This window comes from Dermochelys coriacea, chromosome 1 (genome assembly GCF_009764565.3).
Source record: "Dermochelys coriacea isolate rDerCor1 chromosome 1, rDerCor1.pri.v4, whole genome shotgun sequence".
NCBI classification, from domain to species: Eukaryota; Metazoa; Chordata; order Testudines; family Dermochelyidae; genus Dermochelys; species Dermochelys coriacea.
Genome location: NC_050068.2, coordinates 125600735 through 125616711, shown reverse-complemented (window position 1 = coordinate 125616711; position 15977 = coordinate 125600735). Strand labels below are relative to the sequence as shown.

Genomic DNA, 15977 nt, shown 5'->3' with positions numbered 1-15977 from the left:
CATTCTCTGTTTTTGTGAGTTACTGTAATTCAATTTCCATTAATTCACTGTAGGGATTTTGAAAGCTGCAGCCCACACATCCTACTCTGCCACAAAGTATTATTTTTAATGTAATAAATCATTTCTATTGGAATGTAATTAAATATCTGAGAGTGACTAATATAAGACCAAGAAAGAATTTGGAGTTGCTTTTGTCTCTGGCATGGTGCTCTTTCTTCAGTAACAAGGTATGTTCCCCCTTTTGCAAATCTGTAATGAGCACCAGAATTAGAAATATATAGTATAGCTATGTAATAGAATTTTAACATACAACAATTTGCTAACTTAGCTTACTGTGCACGTGTCTCTTCTCTCCAACTCTGCTGTTAAATTATATTTTTCTTCTTCTTTCCTTTCTACTTAAACACTAACATGTTGCTTTATATAGAATTTGAGTATTGGCACCTGGCTGTTGTAAGGTGCCAAGACTCAAAGTCTATGTGAAAGTTGCAAGTGTTTAAGTAGAAAGGAAGGAAGAAGAAAAATAACCATCACCAGAGAGAGAAGCGGAGAATGCATTGTGTGAAAGAGAACCATCTGAGTACATATTCTCTCTGTTTAGGTACTTATTTGGCTCTCATCACCATAATATCAGAGCAACTCCTGACTCCTTAAAAATATGAGCAACAATAACAATCTCTAACTTCTGTACCAGCCTCTAAGAGAAATAGCTTGGTTTTTATAATTTCTGCATGTGGAGAACTTACTGAGGGAACACTGAGTCAGAGAAAAGAGTTCTGCATGTATTTCTGAGAATGATGAAGCTCTTGCTCATTCTTAACTTTTCAGGGAGTGAGTTAGTCTGTCACTCTCTCTCTCTCTGCCCCTCTCTTTACTGGTTGACATTGATTGATTTTGTGATTCACCTGACACACATGATGCTTATGGGGAAAGATTTTTCAGAAGTACAGAAGGCCCTTGACTTTCACTGGCACTTAGGTGTTATTGAAAATTTTCCTCGTCAGTTGTTTCTTTGTGGAGTTTTTAATTGATTGCTTGTTTTTTGTTTTTTAATCTTAATGTCCTAGGGTAAGGTTATCTGGAAATTCCTCATCTGCAAAACTTGGGCTACAGAAGTCTTAAATCTCCCACTGGCATCCACTCTTCCTGTGCAATCACTGCATTTCATTACTAGCTTCCAAAGTCTCTTTTGAATCACACCACAGAGGAACCTTCCAGTAGATCATGCAATAAGCTAGCCTGAGGCCCCTTCAGCCTGCTTCTCCAGATGTGTGGTGACCAGCAGATACAATCTAATTTGAACTGTATGCAGAACATCTTGGTTTATGACCAGGGGTCTGAACTGTTGACCCAGTTAGGCATCCTAAGTACCAGAAAGTGGTGCTGAGAGAAGATATGAGGTCTCAAGGTGCTATACCTAAAGCCTAGGCCACAAATAGTCACTCCAGTGCGGGGAGGAAGGCCTGATCTTTTTATAATGTCTAATGAGAGCCAGTTTTCAGTGCACGGGCATCCGGTCTTGACGGTGGCAATGTGTACCATATAGTAGAGAGAGCAGGAGGCAGAGGGCATTACCACTGAGTGCCAGAAACAGAACTAGGCTGCAGCTGAGATAATGACAAATGTCCCCAGATCTCTTCTCACAGATATGGTGAGGAATGAGTTGAGGAGGAGAAGGACTGGGGAGATATGGAGCTTTTTACTTAGGTCATGTTACTATTATTTTTACTGATTTTCTCTGTGTACTTAGAGGTGGGGGAGCAAAGTGCCAGGTTTCCATGAATGGCACTGTTATTGTTAGATGGGCATTTGCAGCATCACATGAGGACAAAATCCCCTGCTCCTCTTTGTCTGCACTGCTGTAACAAAAAACAATGGCCCCTTTCCCCTCAAATCCCCCATATAGCAACTCCTCCCTATGGTGCTCTGGCACAGGACATTAACAATATGTACTGGACTGTTGCACTATTGCCTCTTCTTTCCTGGTCAAGCCCACTGCATTCCCCCCGTGCCCTACCAAGGAAGAGAACAGTAACCCAATCACAGTTCACTGCATAGCCTGGTAATGAGCCATGTTTTGGTCTCTGTGTGATTTTTTTTGTAGTGCCTTGCTTCAGTCACTCCAGACATGATTATATATGGCAGCTGGCCTGCACATTGTGTATTAAATAAAGTTGCTTTGCACCATTCATCTCTGTCAAGATGTCATTAGGCAGAATACTATTAATCTTCCAAACTTTGTCATATTAAATTCTTCTGTGTCATAGACTACTTCACTATCTCATAAACTTTCTCCCCAAAGTCATGTAAAATCAGATTATTACTTCATAAGAGACATACATAGATACTACCTAATATCAAACCTGTCATCTGCAAGTAACATAAATCATAAGCATCAACAACCAATGGAAAAAAATTACAGTCTTCTGCATTCAGGGATCTCCCACATTTACACTCCCCTGCTTTTGCAAAGTAACTGTAAATAGGTGAAAAGAAAAGGAGTACTTGTGGCACCTTAGAGACTAACAAATTTATTAGAGCATAAGCTTTCGTGAGCTACAGCGTGAGCACTACTGGTGCTGGCAGCATTTGGCCACTTGCAGCATCCTTACTCTGTATTCTATACTCTGTTAAACATTCCATCTTTGCTTCCAGAATACAGAATACAACAAGCAGCTGTTGTGATACCGGCATTGTGAAGTGCACTGACATTGCACATCAGATGGCATCTCTGTGACATTCTGTTCAGGACTCCCAGAATTGTAAACCACTGTGTTACCCCACTGTCTCAGCAAGAGTGAGCTTTGCTGGAGATTAGATTGTGTGTCAGCTCCCTGCCACCTCAGTCTTTCTGCTTCACCAGCAAACTCCTCGAGACTCTGCCAGTCTTGCCTTGATGGTAACAGTCAATGAACCTGAGTTCTGCAAACACGTCTCTGCAGTGTCCAGTTCCCCTTCACAGGACACTCACAGAAATTAAGTACGCTGCCTCCAAAGAGACAGAACACACCCCAGCTTGTTATTTTAGCTGAGGATTGACATTTTAATTCAACATAAAAGCACAGATGGTTCATAGTAAAGCTAAAAATAAGTTTATTAACAAAGTGACCATGACAAAAGGAAGAAAGGTAAGCAGCAGAATATGGACCCTGGACTTCAGAAAAATAGACTTTGACTCCCTCAAACTGATGGACAGGATCCCCTGGAAGGCTAATATGAGGGGGAAAGAAGTCCAGGAGAGCTGGCTGTATTTTAAAGAAGCCTTATTGAGGGCACAGGAACAAACCATCCTGATGTGCAGAAAGAATAGCAAATATGGTAGGCAACCAGCTTGGCTTAACAGAGAAATCTTCGGTGAGCTTAAACATAAAAAGGAAGCTGACAAGAAGTGGAAACTTGGACAGATGGCTAGGGAGGAGTATACAAATATTGCTCATGCATGCAGGGATATAATCAGGAAGGCCAAAGCACAATTAGAGTTGCAGCTAGCAAGGCATGTGCAGGATAACAAGAAGGGTTTCTACAGGTATGTTAGCAACAAGAATGTCATGGAAAGTGTGGGACCCTTACTGAACAGGGGAGGCAACCTAGTGACAGATGATGTGGAAAAAGGTGAAGTACTCAATGTTTTTTTTTTTTTGCCTCGGTCTTCACAGACAAGGTCAGCTCCCAGACTGCTGCACTGGGTAGCACAGTACAGGGAGCAGGTGAGCAGCCCTCAGTGGTGAGAGAACAGGTTAAGGACTATTTAGAAAAGCTGGACATGCACAAGTCCATGGAGCGAGATGTAATGCATCCAAGGGGGCTGAGGGAGTTGGCTGATGTGATTGCAGAGCCATTATATTTGAAAATTCCTGGCGATCGGGGGAGATCCCGGACGATTGGTAAAAGGCAAATATAGTGACCATCTTTAGAAAAGGGAAGAAGAAGAATCCAGGGAACTACAGACCAGCTAGCCTCACCTCTGTCCCCAGAAAAATCATGGAGCAGATCCTCAAGGAGTCCATTTTGAAGCACTTGGAGGAGAGGAAGGTGATCAGGAACAGTCAACATGGATTCACCAAGGGCAAGTCAAGAGCAACCAACCTGATTGCCTTCTATGATGAGATAACTGGCTCTGTGGATATAGGCAAAGCGGTGGATGTGATATATCTTGACTTTAGCAAAGCTTTTGATACAATCTCCCACAGTATTCTTGCCAGAAAGTTAAAGAAGTATGGATGAGATGAATGGACTATAAGGTGGACAGAAAGCTGACTAGATCGTCAGGCTCAACGAGTAGTGATCAACGGCTTGATATCTAGTTGGCAACTGGTATCAAGTGGAGTGCCCCAGGGGTCGGTCCTGGTGCCAGTTTTGTTCAACATCTTCATTAATGATCTGGATGATGGGATGGATTGCACCCTCAGCAAGTTCGCGGATGATACTAAGCTATGGGGAGAGGTAAATATGTTGGAGGGTAGGGATAGGGTCCAGCGTGACCTAGACAAATTGGAGGATTGGTCCAAAAGAAATCTGATGAGGTTCAACAAGGACAAGTGCAGAGTCCTGCACTTAGGACGGAAGAATCCCATGCACTGCTACAGGGGACCGACTGGCTAAATGGCAGTTCTGCAGAAAAGGACCTGGGGATTACAGTGGACAAGAAGCTGGATATGAGTCAACAGTGTGCCCTTGTTGCCAAGAAGGCTAATAGCATATTGGGCTGCATTAGTAGGAGCATTGCCAGCAGATCAAGGGAAGTGATTATTCCCCTCTATTCGGCACTGGTGAGGCCACATCTGGAGTATTGTGTCCAGTTTTGGTCCCCCCACTACAGAAGGGATGTGGACAAATTGGAGAGTCCAGCGGAGGGCAACGAAAATGATTAAGGGTCTGGGGCACATGACTTATGGGGAGAGGCTAAGGGAACTGGGTTTATTTAGTCTGCAGAAGAGAAGAGTGAGGGGGGATTTGATAGCAGCCTTCAGTTACCTGAAGGGGGATTCCAAAGAGGATGGAGCTCGGCTGTTCTCAGTGGTGGCAGATGACAGAACAAGAAGCAATGGTCTCAAGTTGCAGTGCGGGAGGTCTAGATTGGATTTTAGGAAACACTATTTCACTAGGAGGGGAGTGAAGCACTGGCATGGGTTACATAGGGAGGTGGTGGAATCTCCATCCTTAGAGGTTTTTAAGGCCTGGTTTGACAAGGCCCTGGCTGGGATGATTTAGTTGGGGATTGGTCCTGCTTTGAGCAGGGGGTTGGACTAGATGACCTCCTGAAGTCTCTTCCAACCCTAATCTTCTATGATTCTATGAAAGAACAGAAATTTAAGTGATACTATGGAAGAGAAAAAAAAAAGACAGGTACAAGCAAAATAAAACAAAACATGGTTTCTAGTGTCTAAATTTTAAGAGATTACAATATTCGTCTCATGCAATTTCTCACCTATAGTTAGTTTCCAGAAATTTCCACCCACAAGGTTGAAGGATCTATCTTTCACAGATTCCTAGGGCTCTGGCCTCTTCTGTCCCTTAAGTGACAGATAACTAAAATGTCTTTTTGTTCCCTGTATATTTCCCGAAGTCCATTGTTTCTGCCCCAAGAGCCAGGAAGGCTTCAAGGGGTGCGGACTGTGTTCCCTGATGTGCTTGTCTCCTCCACCACTCGTTAGCTTGATGACTGTTTACCTTATGTGTAAGTATACTTTCATTGTCCTCTGCCTGTAATGAAGCAGGCAGACAGGTAAATCTACATTCCTGTATCTAGGTTTTGTCAGGATGGTGAATGCATTGCCTCCCAAACACATTTTAGGAACGTATTTTCAGTACACTTATAAAACTTTGTACACAACATATATTTACATCACACAATGATTTTTGCGACCAGCATGTCACCAGTTTACATATGATACCCATACATATTATGACAACAGTGTGTTGGGCAGTGAGTGTGTCAGGCCTGATATAAGTTACAATATAGTAGGCCCTCTGCCAGTTGTTATTGAGGGGCTCTTAGGGTTACAATCTCCACCACACTTTAAGTCCACCAAATGAACACTTCAGTCCCAGCAGGTAGAAGATGCTGGCATCAAGGTTTGTATAGTTTGGGTACAGGCTTTATAACCAAGAAGAGCCGTGCATATGCAGGGTCTCCAATTATCACAGTAGGTGATGGAGACCCCATTCTGTGTCTATGTTGTGAGGTAGAAAGATTGTGTCCTTCTGTTCACTCCTGAATATTTCAGAGTTGGTTAAAAAGCAAATCGGGGATCAGGCACTTCGCAATTCTATAGTATGTAAATATCTAGACATTGGCCTCAGTGATTCACCAGTGCTTACATGGAGTGATAGTATTTGCTGTTAAAATATTCCTTGGCTTCATTGCAGGTACTATCTATAGGCTCAGTAGCGTGCAGGAAGCTCAGCTGCCCAAATCCCTTGATTTGCCACTGAACAAATGCCACTGCAGCAGTGGATGTATTGTCCTCTACACCTCCAGCAGAATAGAACCCATGTGGACTTCCAACACCCTCCAGCCTGGTACTTCTGTGAGGAAGCCAGACTCCCCAGGCATTCACCTCTCTCTTTTTCACAGGGAGTGCACCTCTCATCCTTGGAGGTGTGGCGCTGCACTGTTGGGATCAAGTCTCCACAGAGAGAGATAAAGGTCTCCATCCACATTGAGAAGTTCTGTACACTGCTGCTCATCCCAAGTCTCGGGAACCATTCTTTCCCACTATTCTGTGATCGTGGTTCAGACCCCAAATAGCATTTCCCCTGGTATAGTTTGCCATCAGGTATTTCAAAGATCCCAATCTGCATAGGTTTGTTTGTGTGGATACAAAGGCAATACAGCCCCATCTCTGAGCTGCTGCATGAATGCCATTAACTGTCAGTCTCCAGCTGCTAGTCCTGATGGGCTAGGGAGGGACAGGACTTCCTTTTCCTCTGCACGGACTGCTCCTGAGTCTGGGTCAGACCCACCTCTAGGAACCTCCCCCAGCTGCAGGAAGCTTTGCGGCAGCTAGCTGGGAGCCCAGCTCTGAAGGCAGTGTTGCTTCCAGCAGCAGCGCAGAACTGAGGGTGGCATGGTATTGCCACCCTTACTTTTGCGCTGCTGCTGGCAGTGGTACTGCCTTCAGAGCTGGGCACCTGGCCAGCAGCTGCCCTCTGGATGCCCAGCTCTGAAGTCAGAAGCACAGAAGTAACGGTGGAAATACAATGATCCTCCTAAAAGACCCTTGTGACAGTCCTCATCCCCAACCCTATTTTGGGTCAGGTCCCCCACAGTTACAATACATGAAATTTCAGATTGAAATATCTGAAACTGTGAAATTTATGATTTTTTAAATCCTATAACCATGAAATTGACCAAAATGGACTGTGAATTTGGTAGGCCCTACACATAAAAGACTCTCCTAACTGGCAAAAAGAAAACGAGTACTTGTAGCACCTTAGAGACTAACAAATTTATTTGAGCATAAGCTTTCGTGAGCTACAGCTCACTTCATCAGATGCATCGAGCTGTAGCTCACGAAAGCTTATGCTCAAATAAATTTGTTAGTCTCTAAGGTGCCACAAGTACTCCTTTTCTTTTTGCGAATACAGACTAACATGGCTGCTACTCTGAAACCTCTCCTAACTGGCTATGTCTGCTCTAGTGTTGGTAAACACAAGAAAAAACTAGCAGGTGAGGTAGTGTAATTTTTAATCTAGAATCATTGAGGTATATTTGACAGAATGGATTAACAGTAAGAGTTGAGTGGCTGTTGATCTTGATAACATAATTCAGTGTAGAAGAAGTCAACCAAATACAGTTTTTAGATTACCTCATAATAAATTTATACTGAGCAATGACATACATGAACATAGATAGACTAATAGGAAACTTTGTGCCCCAGTTTTATTTTGCAAGAAGGGTGCTGCCTACAGATGAAAAGTCAACTAAAGAAAGGAAGAGGAACTAAGCATCCTGTCACATTTTTCAATCTATTAATACCAGGAAAGCAAAATAGTTTTCCTCCAATTCACAGCTAATGATGGCTTCTTTGTGTTACAGCCTGTGCCCTCCCAGTTTGATTTGGAAAATGCATTCATTTGTAATAATTGCAGATAGAGCTGTAATTTTTTACTTGCGTACATTTTACCTGTTATGCGTGTGGACCTGCTGCTGATACTGGGGTTGAATGAGACAAATCTGCAGTATAATGCTCAGCAAAAGAGTCACAATGCTGTATTCTTTTAATGTTGTATTCTTCCGGTGTTTTCATTCTTCTCTCTTCCTCCACACAAAAAAGAAAAAACCAGAAACTTAGTTCCAATTTATGAAGAAGTTACTATCCATACTAGACCACCCCTAGCTTCTGGTAGACAGAAAAATAACTGCTGTGATAAGACAGAAAGCTATGTATGTGAAACATAAGTAATATATCAGGAGCAGGAACACATGCATTTCCTGTTTTCAAGTTCGTAAGAGTGGGGTGGAAAAGGTGACTAAGGCAATCAATACCATTAAAGTTCTCACCGAATTTGTGTAATGAAACACTGACTATCATTATTTAGGCTCTGTTTCTAGCTGCCTGGGGACAACAATTTGAACAATTTCCCCTAGGAATAAAAAGCAAGTGTCATCCAAGAAGCAATGATACAAGGGAAAATCTAGCAGAGTTGAAGGGCTTGCCTCATCCCCACACCCATTTTCCTGCCCTTTTTTATATGTTGCTGTTGTGTATCCCACAGTACTGTTAAAATTAGTTAACGAGGGTGTGGGGGGATGATTTATTGCTTTGAAATTACAAGAGCTACAAGATATTTTGATAACAATGGGGCCAGATTTTCACCCACAGTTCTTAGTACTGCCTTGTCTTATTGTTTCTTTCTCTCTACTACTCTCTGTCCCTTTCCTTTCCCTTATCACTTGTCTGTCCTCTTCTTCCTTTCCTTTCTCCCCACTCCTTTTTTTTTTTTTTTCTTCTTCCTCTCTTCTCTTTTCCATTGTGTTGGTCTGGCTCAGTAGCAACATTAGCATTCGGGTTAGGGTTAGGAAGTATCCCAGGGAAGCGGGTCTTGACTCCCTGCCAGGAGGGAGACCCTCTCTCCCCTGTTTAGGGAGTCAATCTACATAGGACCCTGGGCTGGGACTCGGTAGAGAGGGAGGGTCCGGGTCCCCTACCTCTCCCTTACAGACTGATAGAACAGCAATCTAGCCACTAGGCTGCCCAGCCACAGAAGACCCTATTACACTTGATGAATTTGCACTAATTTGCCTGTGTATCTGCTTTTTATTTTTACACCCTTAAAAGCCACTATTGATCTTTTGGACTAAGGTGTGATTTTTGTGCATTGCATTAAGGCAGGGGCGGGCAAACTTTTTGGCCTGAGGGCCATATCGGGTTTCCAAAATTGTATGGAGGGCTGGTTAGGGGAGGCTGTGCCTCCACAAACAGCCAGGCGTGGCACAGCCCCCGACCCCTATCCGACCCCCCCCCGCTTCTCGCCCCCTGATGGCCCCCCCAGGACTCCTACCCCATCTAACCTCCCCATTCCCTGTCCCCTGACCACCCCCAGACCTCCCACCCCTGACTGCCCTCCACCACCCCATCCAACCCCTCCTCTCATTCCTGATGCCCCCCCCCCGGGACCCCTGCCCCATCCAACCACCCTTTCTCCCTGTCCCCTGACCACCTCCAGAACCCCTGCCCCTGACTGTCCCCCACCACCCTATCCAACCCCCACTCTCCTTCCTGACTGCCCCTCAAGACCCCTGCCCTCATTCAACCCCCCTGTTCCCTGCCCTCTGACCGCCCCGACTCCTATCCACATCCTTCCCTGCCCTCTAGCCATCCCCCCCTACTCCCTGCCCCCTTACTGTGCTGCCTGGAGCACCGGCGGCTGGCAGCGCTACAGCCCAGCTGCCGCACAGCACAGAGCACCGGGTCAGCCAGGCTCTGTAGCTGTGCTGCCCCAGGAACTCACAGCTCCACCACCCAGAGTGTTGCACTGGCAGTGCAATGAGCTGAGGCTGCGGGGGAGGGGGAACAGCAGGGGAGGGACCGGGGCAAGCCTCCTGGGCCAGGAGCTCAGAGGCCGGGCAAGAGGGTCCCGTGGGCTGGATGTAGACCATAGTTTGCCCACCTCTGCATTAAGAAGTATATGCAATGCCCAGGTCCTGCAGAAACCTATGTGCTTGTTTAACTTTATACACATAAGTAGTCCAAAAAGATTAAGCATGTACTTAGACCTCTGCAAGGTCAGAGACTAAAACTGACTGTCTACAGGATGTAAAAATGTGATTCGGTGAATTAGAAAAAAAATTGTAAAAGGGTCAGAAGCCTGTTTATAAAAAGAATTATAGAAAACTGGGTCTGAAATCAACTCTTTGGAAACCTTTAAAATAGTGTATTAAAGTTTTCCTTTGGCAAAATTAATAAAGCAGAAAAAGATTCAGTACTGGAGAAATGTACATAATTTACAAAATTTACAAAATTAAAAGAGACAGAATTATGACAAATAGCAAGGCATTAATACAAATAAAAACTATATTAAAGTTATTTAGGGCTTGATCCAAAGCCTGTTGAAGTCAGTAAGGCCCAGATCCTCAAAGGTATTTAGGCACCTAATTCTCATGGAAATCAATGAGCACTGGACACCTAAATACCTTTTAGCATCTGGGCCTGAGAGTCTTTCAGTTGACTTCAAGAGGCTTTGGATCAGGCGCATGGATCTCTATATTAATCTAGGGTGTTCTAATCTTTGGACCCTTTGTTCATATAAGGAATGTCTAATTTTTTCCAATATGACCTACTGAATGGAAATAACTGAAATAAAAATTAGACTGGTAGTCAATGCCATGTGTTTGGAAAAGAAGTAGGACCCAAGTGCTATCCCACAGAATTTTAAAACCATTGGCAGGGAAGTTAAATTCTGTTTTGAAAAGACTGTTCAGTTCAACAATCTTTCAGAATCATTTTATGAAGTGAAACATGCAACACTCTTTTAAGGTCATTTGATGAAAATGATGTAGTTTTAACTTCTACAGAAGGTTGACCTAATGACTAATGTGCTAGTTACTGGCCAAATTCACTGTAAAATAGTTTAAATTGGCCAACATATTTAAAAATAATCTCAGTAATCTATACAGGTCAACTTGGATTTAAGAGGCATAGTTCTGCGTTTGCCAAGAGCCAAAAGAAGCTAAAATTATGTACTGTCATTAAAGGCTTTAAAAAGTTTGAATTAAATTGGGATTATTTATGTTGAAGCACTGGATTTTAAAGGTAATTTTTGTAATAAATTCATACTCTACATAGATATCCTAAAGCTTCACTCAGAATAAATGAAATTTAAAAAAACCTCACCTTATTTTGACCATCAGTTAGGTACTATCCAGGACTGCTCTCCTACCATTCTGACTATTCCTTGAGGTTTTAGGAATTTAGTGCATATATTGAGACTACATACTCTTAGAAAAGGAGTGTAAGTAAGAAATTTGACCCACTTAATTTTGGTTCATGAAGTGTCACATGTTTTTGTCTAATCCAAAGTACTCTCTTCCTTCAATGCTTGGGCCCTGAATTTAAGGTCAACATAGGAAACCAACTATTATAACTGAGAGAAGGAAATGAATTATTGTAACTGAGGGAAGTTAACAGAAACAAATATCTCAGAGAGACACTACCCTTTTTAGACTATTGATAAGAGTTTCAAATGTTTAGGTGTTATATTAACCTCAAAAGTTAAGAACTTACACATAGATAATTATATTCCGCCGTTGGAAAGGACATCTAATGAGCTTCACAAATGGTCTAAACATCTGAAGATAGCTGATTGGGAAAGATCAGTTCAGTAAAAATTATCATTTTAATCAACATTATCTTTTTTTCCTTTTTACCTATTCAGTTACTTAATTGAAAAGAGAAACAATGTGAATTAAATCATTTAAAAGCTGGCAGGACAAGCACCCTCCTATCAAATATGGAACCATGCTAAATTTTGAAGATCAAGATGGGCTATGTTGCCTCAATTTCAAGCTTTTATTCTGGGCAATAGCGGAATCAGATATCTTTGAACTATATATTTAAACTTTATAAAAAATGGAACACACTCTGTTGAATACTTTTGTCAACCTGTCAAAGCTAAGGCTGGTTGTGAGTAGCCTATTCATAGAATTTTTCCCTCTATTTGTATATATTCTGCCCACAATTCTATTTCATACTCTTATAAATTTATAAATCATAAGGCAATCTTTTTGAAAGTACCAAGTTTTGGTTTTGGGGTTTTTTTGGTTCAATTTCCACTCTCCTTTTGTTCATTACGAAGAATTATGACAATTTCTGCTATTTGGGACACATGTGCCTTTGTCATCTCCCCTTGTTCCCTTCAGATGCATCCTGTTACTATAAGTCCAGATGAGAGAACATTATAGAAACAGAAAATGGGAATGACTGTGGCCAATGGGTTAGATGGGCTTTAGCAGAAGCATTAAGAAGGCTGTATTTAGCCAATGTGACATACTTTGAGTCTAGGCAGTATTCTAAATAAGGTTAAACAAGTGACACAAAGAGATATTGATTTCATTAAAATAATTAATTAATTCTATAGTAGATGGTAAATAGAGTACACAGTATGCAAAATATTTTTTCTGTTTTGGTTAAATATTCAAAAGAGGGGTTCCCACAGTATTGATGAAGTAGTGAGAGTTAGTGATTAGAGCAAGGGACTTCAGAATCAGGACTCCATGGTTATATTCCTGGCTCTGACAATGATGTGGCATTCTCTTGGGCATGTCACTGACTGTAGCTCACGAAAGCTTATGCTCAAATAAATTTGTTAGTCTCTAAGGTGCCACAAGTCCTCCTTTTCTTTTTGCAAATACAGACTAACACGGCTGCTACTCTGAAACCTTCTATCCCTGTTTCACTAATTGTAAAAAGGGTTTAATAGGGGCCTACCCCATGACTCCACAATGGGAGAACTTCCTGCAATGCTACTGTGTTTTAATATACTAAAATACTTAGATATACTTAAAAGATATGCTCTAGGAATTATTTTGGGGAAGTTCTATGGCCCATGTTATACAGGAGGTCAGACTAGATGATCACAATGGTCCCTTGGAATCTATTAGGGCCAGATCCTTGAGGCCAGTCATGTTGTACCCAGTGCAGGACCTGAGGAGGGAATGCATGTGCTGTAAAGGTAGGTGCCCCCTGATCCTGGGGGCAGCCAGTTGCTGGTTCAGACCTTGGCATAAGTTAGAACAGCCTTCAGGTTGGTCTGCTACGATGGCCTTCCTAGGGACTGTTCTGTTAGCTGAGGATCACTGGAGTGCCACAAATTTCTGCCGTGCTCCATCACATTCCTGTGCTGTGAGGCACTATATTCACTAACTGACAAGACAATCTTGTCATCTGTAGGCTGCTGGCCTGTAGCCTCTTGAGAGTGAGTGGCACAGAGCCAGCTCCACCAGCTTTACATCACTTGAGCATTTCCATACACTATAGAAATCAAAACATTTTCATGAAATTTTATTTTGTTAAGTGTCAATTTAAAAATTCTTCAGCCAGCCCTACCTTCCAAAAGCCCCCAGCTGGCTTTTTAAGTAAGTTTTCCTGCTCCTTTTATATTTACAGAGAGGCAGCCATGGAATGGAGCAAGGGTGAGAATATCTTCCTTAATGTCTACAGTTTGGTTAAAAAACATCTGAAGACTGATCCTAGTCTTTTCTCTGCTTTATACATCTTTATAACTTAACATTAATGTTAACAACTTACACCTGCCTGAGGAGGAGAATAGACCCCTTAGGATTTTGTTTGCCTCTTTGTTTTTCAGTAATGAATCTTAAGTTTCTGTATATCATATTTTTTCCCTCTTTTCAGGCGTGACAGAGGGCAGGGCATTAGGAGTAAAATAACAAATAAACATGCATCAGAATTGGCAAGCTCTGTTCCAGCAAAATGTTTAAAAGTTCACTGTGTAAACTCTACACAATGGGATTAAAAGGAAGCATTGACTCAGCATACAAGAACTATTGTCATATTGTCAGGCTATAATGCATCACTCAATGATGGATAGATTCAATCTCACCATACCCTGATCTTGCCATATATTTGTCACTCTTCAATTACGTTTTTAATTTATATTTTATGTAAGAATTAATCAAGCTGTTGAGAGACACTCAGACTGTGTTTTGGTATAGAAAATTAATGGTTTTAATGAATCATTTAATGCTTTTAATCCATTGCCTCCTTATCCATCATCTTCCCTGTTCCTGTTAAATCAAGGACAAGCTTTATTACTTTAGTTTACAGTATAATTAGCACATTATCTTCTCTCCAATTCCTAACGTTCTCCCATTGAGTCATCATACAATTATGTAATAATATCTGCAAAGTGTTGTGATATTTGTTTGGAATGTTATATATAAATACAAGTTACTTTTATTCATATCTATATAAATAGATAGATATAGATATAGTTAGTAACACAAGATTGAATGCAACTCCACTTGCTAGAATTTTAAAATTAAATAATGGTTTAAAACAAACAAAATGTGATCAAGAGTTCTAGCAGTTGAGCCACACTGGAAATTAAAGTGAATTCACATTCACTACCTGCCAAACCTGTCATCTGTTGGCTGCTGGCCCATAGCCCCTTGAGAGATTGTTATTCTGCTTTCACTTGGCAATGTTTCTTTATGGTGGAGTTATGTTCAGTCCTAAAAAACTCTGCCTTTCTGGAGATTGAAGAGGAGGAGGAAATGATTAACCACAAAAAACAAGGTACCTTAAAGTTACCATACATTCCTTCATAAACCTCAGTGGGCTCCTCCCCCCGCCCCCAAGAGACTTAATATCTATATATATTAAAAGCTTTTGAGCTGCATAATGAAAACTGCTATTTAAAACAATATTGATATTATTGTAGATACACTCTATCTTGAAGCAAAATTAGTTGGTATTGCCTGTTCGTTGTACAGTTTGATGAATGTCTCAAGTTTTAAAAATTTGCTTGTATTTCTACACCAGAAATATCAGATCTTGATTTCTCAGTGCTTGTCTACATGGGAAGTTAAGCCAAATTAACTAAGGGCTTGTCTATATGGGGAAATTCAGGCTATGCCTACACTACAAAGTCTATGCCAGCATAGCTATGCTGGCAGAGCACCCTAGTGTAAATGCAGTGTACACTGACAGAAGGAGTTCTGCCATTATAGACATACCAACTCCCCAACTGATGTTAGCTATATCAGCAGAAGCCCTCTGTTGTTGGCACTGCTGAGTCTAAACAGGGGCTTTTGAAAGCATAGCTATGGAACTTGGGGGTCTGGTTTAATCACACCCCTGACTGACGTAACTATGTAGACATAAATGAAGAACAGGCCTCAGGAATGCTAATCCTAATTAATTACAGGTGTTAAGTCAATGTGGCTAAATCAAAGCATGTTAAACCCCTGCATGGATGCTCTCATTCAAAAGTAAAGTGACCTCAGGTCTGACTATATCAGTATAACTCCATTGCTCAGGGGTGTGAAAAATCCACACCCCTGAGTGACATAGTTATACGGACCTACCTCCCCGTGTGTCTCCTGTTGACATAGCTACTGCCTCTCAGGAAGGTGGATTAACTACGCCGATGGGAGAGCTCTCTCCCATCCGCATAGAGCGTCTTCATTAAAGTGTTACAGTGGCACAGTTGCATTGGTGCAGCTGTGCCAGTGCAGCGTTTCAGGTATAGACCTGCCCTTACGCTCCACAAGGAACTGAGAGAACTGCAGCCCAGGTTTGAATTGAAGATGCATGATACCACGCAAGCCGAACATAACACGTATTGTATGCATTAGTTTTAGTTATTATTTTTCCCTTTCAGTGTTTAAAATAAAACTGTATGTGCCCAATTCTGTGCACTCAGCACCTATTCCATAGATTTAAAAATCACAAAAGCAGGCCAACGTCTGCCCATAAATACATCCACCACAGGTTACACCTTTCTTACAGAAG

The 15977-nt window shown here is 41.9% G+C and overlaps 1 long non-coding RNA gene across 1 annotated transcript; it reads left to right on the top strand.

Moving 5' to 3' along the window:
* The first annotated feature begins 5197 nt into the window (after positions 1-5197).
* On the top strand, positions 5198-13995 carry LOC122456791. The gene is made up of 2 exons (XR_006275865.1): positions 5198-6779; positions 13857-13995. It is a non-coding gene; the product is annotated as an uncharacterized LOC122456791 (long non-coding RNA).
* Positions 13996-15977: the final 1982 nt, after the last annotated feature.